The sequence below is a fragment of the Aulonocara stuartgranti genome (genome assembly GCF_965226115.1).
Source record: "Aulonocara stuartgranti genome assembly, chromosome: 3".
In the NCBI taxonomy this organism is placed as follows: Eukaryota; Metazoa; Chordata; class Actinopteri; order Cichliformes; family Cichlidae; genus Aulonocara; species Aulonocara stuartgranti.
The window spans coordinates 12,492,621-12,504,063 of NC_138941.1; the positions used below are offsets into that span (position 1 = coordinate 12,492,621).

The 11,443-nt window shown below is 47.2% G+C and overlaps 1 protein-coding gene across 1 annotated transcript in view; it reads left to right on the plus strand.

Moving 5' to 3' along the window:
* The window catches only part of LOC309702165 (NACHT, LRR and PYD domains-containing protein 3-like), a 217,121-nt gene extending 216,269 nt beyond the window's left edge, over window positions 1-852 (plus strand). The window contains exon 12 of the mRNA XM_082526622.1: window positions 1-852. This exon is cut by the window's left edge and continues 831 nt beyond it. The gene's annotated coding sequence lies outside the window, so the exon portion shown is untranslated.
* The last annotated feature ends 10,591 nt before the right edge of the window (window positions 853-11,443 follow it).

Sequence of the window (11,443 nt, forward strand, 5' to 3'; positions counted from 1 at the left end):
ATGAACAATGGACTGTGAGCTCAGTTCCTTCATCATTAGTATGGATTATATATGTATATGTATTATATTAGTATCATATATATCAGGTGCTGCTGCTTTCAGTCATTGTGCAAATGTGCTGTTTGTAAGCTTGTAAAGCTGCAGTCAGCTGAGACTGAAGAAGTCACCTGATCAGTGAGCAAACGTTTCTGAAAACGTCCAGATGAACAGAATCAACCTTTTGGGATCAGCCAGCAATGCAGCATCATTGTTGTTCAGCTTCAGAGGTTTGCAGGAATGAACTGATGACCAGAAACAGCTGCAAAGTCCAAGAAAATACCAGCTGGAGTTCAGCTGCATTTGAAGAAGTCAAAGAAAAGTAAGGATGGCAAAGGGCGACGTTTTCTTCCAAAGAGCTGCAAACATGGTCGACGCCTCATTAGAAGAATCATCTGGACATTTGTGAGGAACTCTAACCAAGAAAGCAACGTCACACAGATCCAACAGACAGTTTCCATGACTGCAAGTGTTGAGTGGAAAAATGCTACATTGCATTATTGCATCCTCTCACCACAGGAGGCGCTGTTGGCACCACTGATTGCTGATCAGCTGTTCTCTGATGATCTGATTGATACTGTGAATAACGGGACTCACTGAACTCTGTGACACAGTGAAGATTACAGAGTTTAACTTCACCCTTTAAGACTGACCACAGAACCAAGTCCGCCAGAGCTTTTGTTATATTTTTACATGCTGTGGAGCCATTTGTGGGAGCATTTCAAGTTGCTATACATCAATACAACTGTTATAGCCCTAATTTTAATAATATGTATGCATTAAGTCCATAGTAACTACATAAACTGCAAAAAAACCCTCTGCTCATCCATCTCTGTGTGTATCAGGATACATTTGGTTCATAATACACAGAAAAATCAGAGTTATTACCTGTAATAAATGTGAAAGATTCCTGCAGTGATAACCAGGCAGGACTGAAACACATCCAAGCTGTCACCACGGTAACAGCACCGTCCATCCACAGGTGAGGGGAGGAGCAAAAAGAGGGACTTTGACCATTTTATACTAAAAACACTCAACTAATGTTTCTAATATGAAACAAATAAGCCCACATTAATGTGAGCGTTTATTAAATAATAATAATGATGATTTCCTCCTGATCTCATTTCCACAGCAGAGAAAACTGTGGTGTATATTGAGGTGGAGGGTGTGGTCTGTGGCTCAGGTGTAGAGTGAGGGTGGGGTGCACCACAGCAGCATGCTGGGACTGCTGAGGGTGGAGGAGGGAGTGATGATGACATCAGAGCTGCAGCACAGAGACCAGTGAACACACAGTCTGTTCATCTTTGCATAGATACAATATACAGCACAATATTGAATGACAGACACGCTGTGGGAGCTTCCACAGATACACTGACGTCAGCATCCAGAGTCCTCCTGCTGCTCCCCCCTCAGAGCCCCGTGATCAGCACCAACACATTCAGTTAGATGACAGAGTCCAGCTGCAGCTAGAATCAGCTCCCCTCTGTGAACAACAGCACAGCGTCAGTGTTTCACACTCAGTGAAAGGAGGAAACAGCAGAAGAACACCATGTGTGCTACGTTTCCCAGGACACACTACAAACTGCACAAATACAGAGCAGCACGTGGAAGGACCTGGAGCTGCATTTACAGAGCTGCAGACAGCGTGATGTCCTGTATGGACAGGTGGAAGGAACCAAGTCCTCAGCTGGAACACTCGTGTTTGTCCACAGACAGGAAACACAGCAGGAAACTTCCTCACAGAAGTGCAGCTCATGGATAACACACTTCCTGTCAGTCAGAATGAGGCTGCAGCCAAACACAGAAAGGTGTTTTTGTCCAGATGAGCCCAGAGAAGAAACACGAGTGTTCACAGACATCAGAAGCTCAGAGAGGTGAAACATGAGGTTGGAGTCCTCGTCAGCATCCAGAAGAGCTGCTGTGAAACCCTGAGTACTCATGACAGACTCTGATGGCACAAACACATCATGATTCAAACAGAAAGACAAACATGGAGCTCCTGATCCTCCTGCATGAGAACAAGCTGACATGAGCGCTGTGTCTGAGAGTGTCTCCCTGTCACAGTGACAATAACACAGCTGCTGCTCACAGTCATTAAACTGACCTGAGGTCAGCTGTGCTCCTTACATATGAACCATGTGACCTCACATCAGTGCTGTGGATGACTGTAGTCATAGAAGAGTAGAGCTGTAGCAGGTGGTGTGAGGAGGAGGTGGTGTATTCTAGTTAACGCAGTACTGAAACACTCCAGCAGAGGGCGCTGTTAAGTCCTTATTGTAACACAGTTACTGTGTGCAGTTAGACTTCATACATAATCTGCACTTATTTCCATCAGACATGCTGTCAGTAAATGATTGGTTTCTATTGATTCTACTTCCTGTTGACTCGTTTGATGACAGTGAAACAATCACAGCTGATTGTGTGATGATGTAAACTGTCACTGTTACATTCAGTGTGTGTGACATAATGTTAGTGCAGGCTGATAACAGCCTGGTTCTGTTAGAAACACATGAACGTGTCCATAGATCAGTGTGTGTTTAACATGAGAGCTTCAGCCCTGCTGATGTGTTAAATAAAGACATGCAGGAAAACTGATGAGACTCTGAAATAACTCTTTATATTTATAATGTAACTCTGCATCAAAAGAACAACAAAGGATCCCAGACAGGTTTCTGTGAACAAAGACCATTCTGATGTTTCTGTGTTTCTAACACTTTGACATTATTAGTAAACAGACTGCAGTGAGCAGCATTTATAAAGAGCTTCTATATAAAGATATGACAGCTGTTTGACAAGTTTATCACTCTGTGTTTGGACCTGATCAGTCCAGCTGTTTACTTGAAACATGTTCATTTACCTGTTCTGTTATATTCATGTTCTTGTCTCTGTTGAAAACACATTTTAATGTCCCTCAGATTTTTCTCCCAGATGAATAAATATAAAAATGACACAAACTGACTGCAGCTACTTTTTGTCCTTTCTGTCAAAAACCTTCATGTGACTCATGAGAGACACGTTTCAGCTGTTTGTGACAGATCAGAGGCCAACAAGTCATTTATAACACTTTCCATCATTGTTTAAAGTTCTCAGTGTTTCTGTGTTGCTGCGTATAGGATCTCCCAGCATCATCACTGTGCTGTCCAATCATTGTGTGCGAGGTTACCCTTATAGTGCGATGTGTGTTTGCACAAAGAGAAGCATGTGTGTCAAATATAAATAAGCACAGAACAGAAACAGCTGCTCGTTTCTTCTGTTTAGAGTCAAGTTAGTGTTTTGTGTCTTTGTTTGAGGCCTGATGTCGAGCAGAGGTGTGTGTAACTGCACTGGTCTGTTATATGTGTGAAGTGTGTGCTTCTCTTCAGCATCATCTTTGTCACTGCTGATTCCTTTGTGTCATCATGTGTTGAGAAGAGAGAACAGTTATAACGGAGGAGCAAAAGGAAGCCCTGAAATCTGCATCAACAAGGAAGTGTTGGCTCACCAGTGATCCCAGCAGAGCCACTGGTTTGGCTCCAGTTGTTCTAGATTCAATGATGTTGTTGCTACAGATACATGTCAGCATCTTTATTGAATTTTATATGAAGCAGAAATGGTGTCATTAGGAGAAGAAGAGGAGAACAAGTCCGGCGAGGAGGCAGCAGCTCTTAAAGATGAAACAGCAGCTCAGCCCTGAGCTCAGAGAGCTGCACATGAAAAAGCTCCTCAAGCAGATCCTGTCAGAGGTTTGTCATCAACAGGAGGAACTGTTCACATCATAGGATGAAGATGCTGTCAGCTGGATGAAGAAGGTTATTTAATGCAAACGTTCACACTGAAGTCAAATTGTTGTCGTGTTGAACAGATTCATGTACTGATCGTCTCCAGAATGTTAGAAGAGCTTCAATGAATCATTAGAAACAACTTACAGCTGCACAGCTGTGTCAAACACATCTGTGTGTCATTGTGGGATTGTTGTGTTTCTACATGTGACACACGTCTAAAACATGCACACAATCTGAACACAAACAGGGACTCATGTGTTCCCACAGCCAGATGCTGAGAGCCATTTCCTTGTAGTCCTGTGTCTACATACATGAACCATTAGATGTTATTGGAATGATTGTCAGCTCTGATAGTTTCATGTGTGTTTAGCTGGACGCTGTTTGATCCTCGACATGTTTAAAGGTGTCCAGTCCTGAGACACTGGGGCTGGAAACAGCTGTGATGTCATTGGACTGTCACACAGACAGAAGTGCATGAAGTGAGCAGCCGAGGAGCCGCTGATGTTTTGGATTCAACAGCATTTGAAAGGTCGACACAGACACATTTGCACACAGAAAGCTGAATCTGTCATATGCCACAGTGAACTCACTGTTCAGTGTTTTTCAGGAAGCTTCTTAACTGCCTCTGCTGCCAAACAAGCAGCTGATGTCCTTGAGAAGAAGCTGAAGAAGTCTTCAACAACAAATACAGGAAGTGGACTTTCAAATACTAGATTCACTTTAGACTCACAGAGAAATGACTCAACCAGCTGTGTTTGACTCCTTTGACTATATGAAAGGTCAGTGTGTGTCTGCACACAGACTGTTGTGTTGGACTGTTATTCAGTTGTCTGCTGAATGTTTTCAAATGTCTGCATCTCAGCTGTGATGAGGCTGGGGGTCATGGGAGGCCACCGTAGCAGCCTCTTCAACATCATGACATCATCATAAATGCTGCTGGACTGTCTGATGGGCTGACGGTGAAAAAGCCGTCGGGAAGGAAACAGAAGACATTTCAGAGGCTGCAGCAGATTTCTTTGATTCGGGGCCTTTTTCAGCTTTATTGGACAGAGCAGTGAAGATAAGTGACAGCAAAGCAGAGAGAAAGGGGGCGTGGCCCGGGTCAAAGCCAGGCCAGCTGCTCTCCACCTCGTGGCACATGGTCACCTGCTCATCCTAGTGAGCTCCACCAGCAGCCCTTTCACACACTTTACACTGTCAAACACTGTGTGTGGACCTCAGCTAACAACAGGCTACATTTAAGTCTGGACTACATGCTTTTATATTGTTTTTATTCCATCAGCAGCTCAACATCATGAGCAGCTTTGACATAAAGACATCAAACTCAAGCTGACTTTAAACTACTTTTAATACAGGGGCTCAAAAACAACAACATCTTTATTATATATCAGGACACAAAGTCATTTCATCTCAAAGGGAAACAGCTTTATTTGGAATAACCAGCACTATCAACTGGTTTGGGATCTCCACCAGTTTCATGTCTTTGCAGCTTCTCCAACAAAGTTCCTGTAAAATCAGCATGTTTGTCTTTATTGGTTTGATAGTGATTGATTATTCAGTCCCAATCTGCTGTCATCTAAAGAACAAAATGATGTTTCTATGAGTCACAAAGCTCCAGATGTTGTCGGCTTCACAAAGAAAACAAAGAACTTAAACACAAAGTGTTTGGAGCCAAAATGTTCCCAAGCTGCTCTTTTTGAAATGGCAGAGGTACAGTGGTGTCTAACAGCACACTGTGGAAGGCAAACATGTTATTGTTGGATGAAACTTCATGAATCCTTTGTAGATTTGAGCTGTTGGAGCCTTTCTTTTCTCTTCAGGTGTACAGATGCTGAGGAGGCAGGTGAAGCAGGTGGAGCTGTTGTGATGCTGGCAGAGGGTGTGTCTTAGTAACTCTGTGAGGCAGAACTGGATCCAACATTGTGGATGTGTTGATGTTGGAGCCATTAAGAGTCTCTGGCCACACTGTAGGATTTCCCTTTGATCCACTGTGGGGGCATTTTGGAGTCTGTCAGTGAAACTCTTCATGTTTGTATTTGACTCCAGTTTATAGAAACAGAGAAATGTGTCATGCTTTTGTTCGGCCTCCACAAATACACACATTTGTTCATTGGTTGGACTTTTTGGAAGGAGACACATTGAAAACCATGTTAATAAGATCTTGTTGTTTCCTGTGGATCCGACACAGAGAGTGGACTTCAGACAGAAAGCGTGGAAGAGATTTTAGAGGCCGTGTGTGGCAACAGGAAGTTTCTGTGTGTTTGCTGATCTTACATGTGGAAAACAACACGTGATGTTTGTGAAGTTCTACAATGATCATTGTTCTCACAGCATTTTGAGTGGGAACAGTTCAAACTGGGAGTAGTGGGAGTTATTTACTGATTGAAACAAGCTGAATGTTTCTGTGACGATGAAGATCAGCAGCTCAGCTGATCAATGAACTGACATCTATCAGTCGTTTCATGAGATGAAGTCATCAGCAGACATTTGTTCTGACTGTGTGATGAATGTCAGAACGTCAGGGCTCTGCTTTAGTCACTGCTTGATGATCATTGGCTCATTGTTGAATCCAGGGCCCAGTCTGACCTCTGACCTTTGCTGCAGGTCTTCTGTGTTATCTCCACTTTCATGTCTGATCTTCTGCTGTATCGTCCAAAATAAACATCTGGATCATTTCCAACACTTCAGCAGATCTTTAGTTTGGGCAGTGCAGCACAGAATAACACATATTGTACTATACTGCCCACTTCCTGATCTTATTGGATCTGTGTGTGAGGTTGGTGAAGGAAACACATGTTTACTGAGTGAGTCGCTGCCATTAGGAACTAGTTTTTATATCACAGCCTGGAAATCACACAGGATCATTTCTGCAAGTGAAAAGTCGTCATTGGAGGAAAATGATTGTGTAGTTTGTGCGACTGAAGACTTGTCCCAACTACATGTGCTGCTGACCTTTGACCTTTCCTTTAGGTGCACAGAGGAGTCTGTGGAAACATCCAGAACTGAGGCAGTGCTACAGATGCTTCAAATAAAGTGGTGTATTATCCATGTTTTCTATGGATCACATCCAGTATCCTGATCTAACGAGCCCCCTTTTTGTGGATTTTAGAGCCTCTGACTTTTGCTGCGTCTCATTTCAAGCACAAGAGCAAGAAGTGGATGAAGAAATGGGGCGAGTGGGGTCAGTGTGGTGCACGTCAGCTGTGCTCACACATGCTTTCACAAAGAACATGTGTGTTCATCGGCAGCATTAAGGCGCACTTTAGTCTTCATAATAATAAAGTATTCTGACTTTATTCTTCTGAATCCTCACAGTCATGTTGCAGCTCTGCTCTGCTTTAAGAACATGTTCTACCAGGATGTTACTTTCCTAAACGTGTTCTCCAAATGTTCCAAAGACTTTGTTCTTGTCAGAGGTAGTGTCGTGGATGAGAGAAGGAGGACCCAAACGCTGGACTCACAGGCAGGTAGGTGAAGGTGGATGTTTATTGCCGAAGGAGCGAGCAAACAGTACAGAGGGAGGAAATGGCTGGCTGACTGAATGAATGAATGAATGACCAAAGGACTGACTGACCGAACATACAGACGACATAGACATCAGGCGTACATCATCAATGACCCGACACTGAATGGGTAGAACAGAGGGCTTAAATACACAGACTGGTGATAATGATGATAATGAGAGAACGGTGAGTACACAGCTGAACATAATGAACTAATGATAATGGGAAGAGGACTGAACATAATGCACACAGACCAAGGCTAACACAATAAAACAGGAAGTGGAACAGGCAGTAGATAAACAGTGAACGTGAACTGAAAATACTGGGTCACCGACCCAGGAACCCTGACAGTACCCCCCCCTTCAAAGGCCGGCACCCGATGGCCAAAAGAAAAAGAACCAGAACAGGGCGGGCGGAGGGGGCCCAGGACGGAGGGACGGAGTCCACACAGAGACAGTTCAGGTGGGTGGCCACGTGGCCCGAGGCCGAGACGAGACAGGTCAGGTGGGCGGCCACGTGGAAGGCAGCAGCGACCACTGAGCCGGTCCGGTAGGTGGCTGCGGCGGTCAAGACGAGACTGTTCCGGTGGACCGACCGTGCGGAAGGCAACGGCGGCGGCGAAGGAGACGACGGAGCAGTTCAGGGGGCCGACCGCGTGGAAGGCAGCGGCGGCTCTCCAGTGTTAGGCGTGCTGGCCACGGCCCGGTGGGCACAGGACCAGACGAGGCCGGACCAGGCGAAGCACAGGCTGGAGCTGCAGCAGGTGAAACAAAAGCCAAAGTCGAGGCTGGGCCAGACGAGGACGAAGACTCTGAGGCTGGGCCAGACGAGGACGGAGGCTCTGAGGCTGGAGCCGGACCAGGCGGAGCAGAAGGAGAGGCTGACGCCAGACCGGGCGACGTTGAAGGCGATGCAGAGGCCGGGCCGGGCGTGGGTGCAGCTGAGGCAGAGGCCGGGCCGGGCGTGGGTGCAGCTGAGGCAGAGGCCGGGCCGGGCGTGGGTGCAGCTGAGGCAGAGGCCTGACCAGGCGTGGGTGCAGCTGAGGCAGAGGCCTGACCAGGCGAAGTTGAAGCCTCTGGCTGGAGACAGGCCGGGCCAGCGGGTGCGGAAACCCCTGGCTGAGGAGCAGGAGAGCTCACAGCTGGCTCTGGGTGCTGTGGCTGCAGGTCCGGGAACCGAACAGGATGGTGGACAGGCGACTGGGAAACAGGAGGCGACTGGACTGACTGGACAGGGGACTGAGCTACAGGAGGTGACTGGGGGACAGGAGCAGACTGGACTGACTGGACAGGGGACTGAGCTACAGGAGGTGACTGGAGGACAGGAGGGGACTGAGCTACAGGAGGTGACTGGAGGACAGGAGGGGACTGAGCTACAGGAGGTGACTGGAGGACAGGAGGGGACTGAGCTACAGGAGGTGACTGGACTAGAGGTGAGTGAACTGACTGGAGGGAAAGCTGAACAGCAGGTGAGGGAACTGACTGGAGGGAAAGCTGAACAGCAGGTGAGGGAACTGACTGGAGGGAAAGCTGAACAGCAGGTGAGGGAACTGACTGGAGTGGAGATGCTAAGGGAGGAACACAGGCAGGCGTGGCTGACGACGGAGCTGAGGTTGGTGTGGCTGATGGCTGAGCTACAGACTGGGCTGGACAGGGAGATAAAGCTACAGCCTGGGCTAGTAAAGCTGGTGCCTGAGCAGGGGACACTTCAGCCAGCCTAACCAGGGATAAAGCTAGTGCGTGAAAGGCTGGATCAGGTGGTGGATGAAGTGGTGGACTGATTGGCTCTTCCGTGCTTCCAGAGCGTGAGGGCACTGGCTGGAGAGCCTCAGCTGAGTCTCTAGGGGGGTCAGGCCGGATCCTGGCCGCCCTCAGCCTAGGTGCTGGGACAGGCACGGGAGGTGGCTGGACACTAGTGATGTGACGTTCTGTATCGGGGCTTCGAAGCGTGTGTCGAGTAATGGAGGGGGCGTTTCCGCGAAGCGCGTATCGAGGCTTGCTTCATTTATGGGAGGAGCTGAAAATGATGACGTCTGAAGCCTCGCTGCCCGGCTGTACCACGTGACTGGTTCATGAAGCGGTTCGAACTTTGCCGCAAATAATCATGTTCCATACTGCCAGTATAAATATACACAGTACACTGCATCACTACAATATACATGTTTTACACACTCCTTTTGTTGTTGACATTTACAGGCTGTGTGCAAAATGCCACACTCTTCAAATTCATGCCAACTAATATTTTTACGTCCAGTAGTTGTCCTGCTAGAGCAAATGAAGCTTCAAGAAGCTTCGCGTTGGGGTGAACCAATTGGATGAAAAGCATCAGTGCTTCATGAGGCTTCATCTGCCCATCACTACTGGACACCAGTCACCCCCACCCGAGGAACAGAGGTGGGTGTGGAGGTATACGGGGTCACAGCTGCCCTCGTCCTGGGTGCGGGCACAGGTGTGGGTGTCGGCTGACTGACAGGAGTGGAAATGATGACTGGGCGAGTGATACTGACAGGTCTATCTGGATTTATTCTGGTCCTTCTGCCACCACTATTTACAGTCTTTGACTGAACAGTCTTTGGGGGAGCAGAGCAGAAAAAATCTTCCCAGTCCACTTCATCCTCTAGGAGGGAAACATCCCATGAATCAGAAAAGAGTCTATTGTGTGTTTTAAGTGAATAATCAGATGGTGAGTGCGAAAAACAGTCACTGGAGCTCACCATCGGGAGTTGCTGGAAATAGTCCTTGTTATGGCGACGTGTGCGCCGCTTTCTCCGGGAAGAGGCAGTGGGCGGGGTACACAGCCGAGCCTCTGGCACGGGAGCCTCCATTGAGCCGAGGTGGGAGGCGGAGCCACCGTGCCATGGCGAGGTTGAAGGTCCGGTGAGTAAAATGGCTGGTGGGCGAGCGAGGAGCGGAGCAGCGGAAGAGCGAGCGGCCGAAGCCTGGCCTGTGACGCCCACTCTCCGCGGCGAATGCTCCGATGCAGGTGAGGCAGCAGGTGGAGGACCGCGGCGTCTCCGAGGCCCGCCCAGAGCCAGGCGAGTCCCCTCAAAGACGTGCTCCCTCTCTGAGAAGAGCCGCTGTTTCCACCTGAGCTTCTCCGCCCAAATGGAGAGCGCTACGTCCTGCCGCTCGAAAAGGTCCGAGTCCGCTGGGTCCACAACGCGTGGTCGGGTCATTGTGTCAGAGGTAGTGTCGTGGATGAGAGAAGGAGGACCCAAACGCTGGACTCACAGGCAGGTAGGTGAAGGTGGATGTTTATTGCCGAAGGAGCGAGCAAACAGTACAGAGGGAAGGGAGGAAATGGCTGGCTGAATGAATGAATGAATGAATGACCAAAGGACTGACTGACTGAACATACAGACGACATAGACATCAGGCGTACATCATCAATGACCCGACACTGAATGGGTAGAACAGAGGGCTTAAATACACAGACTGGTGATAATGATGATAATGAGAGACCGGTGAGTACACAGCTGAACATAATGAACTAATGATAATGGGAAGAGGACTGAACATAATGCACACAGACCAAGGCTAACACAATAAAACAGGAAGTGGAACAGGCAGTAGATAAACAGTGAACGTGAACTGAAAATACTGGGTCACCGACCCAGGAACCCTGACAGTTCTAAGTAGTTCTACATGATGAAACATCCACACTAAGTTTAAGAAGGACACACAAACACCATCTGTCCTTTCATCATGTGTACAAACGTGTTCAGATGTCAAATGTACCGTGAATGGATGCAAATGTGGATCGTTCCAATAAAATGAGACAGTTTTGTAAGTGGATCACAGTTTGAAGTTCATTGAAACCTATAAGAACATGTTATTCAAACCAATTTTATCCAACAGGAAGAAGCATCAGGGGAACAGGAAACATTCAAACATGTTTACTGTAAGAACTGCACAAAGGAAGGAAACACAATCCTACACACGAGCACTTTAAAATGGACATTTAGCTTTTCAAACATCAGGGAGCTGCAATAACAACACTGAGCCCATTCTGATCAGACTGAAAGATTTATAGAGATTTATCCATGTGCTGGAAAAGGATTTGATATCAACATAGATGCAGATTAGCAGGAGCATTTTCTTCATATTGATTTAGAGTTCAGTACCAGGAATATGTAGAATTAAC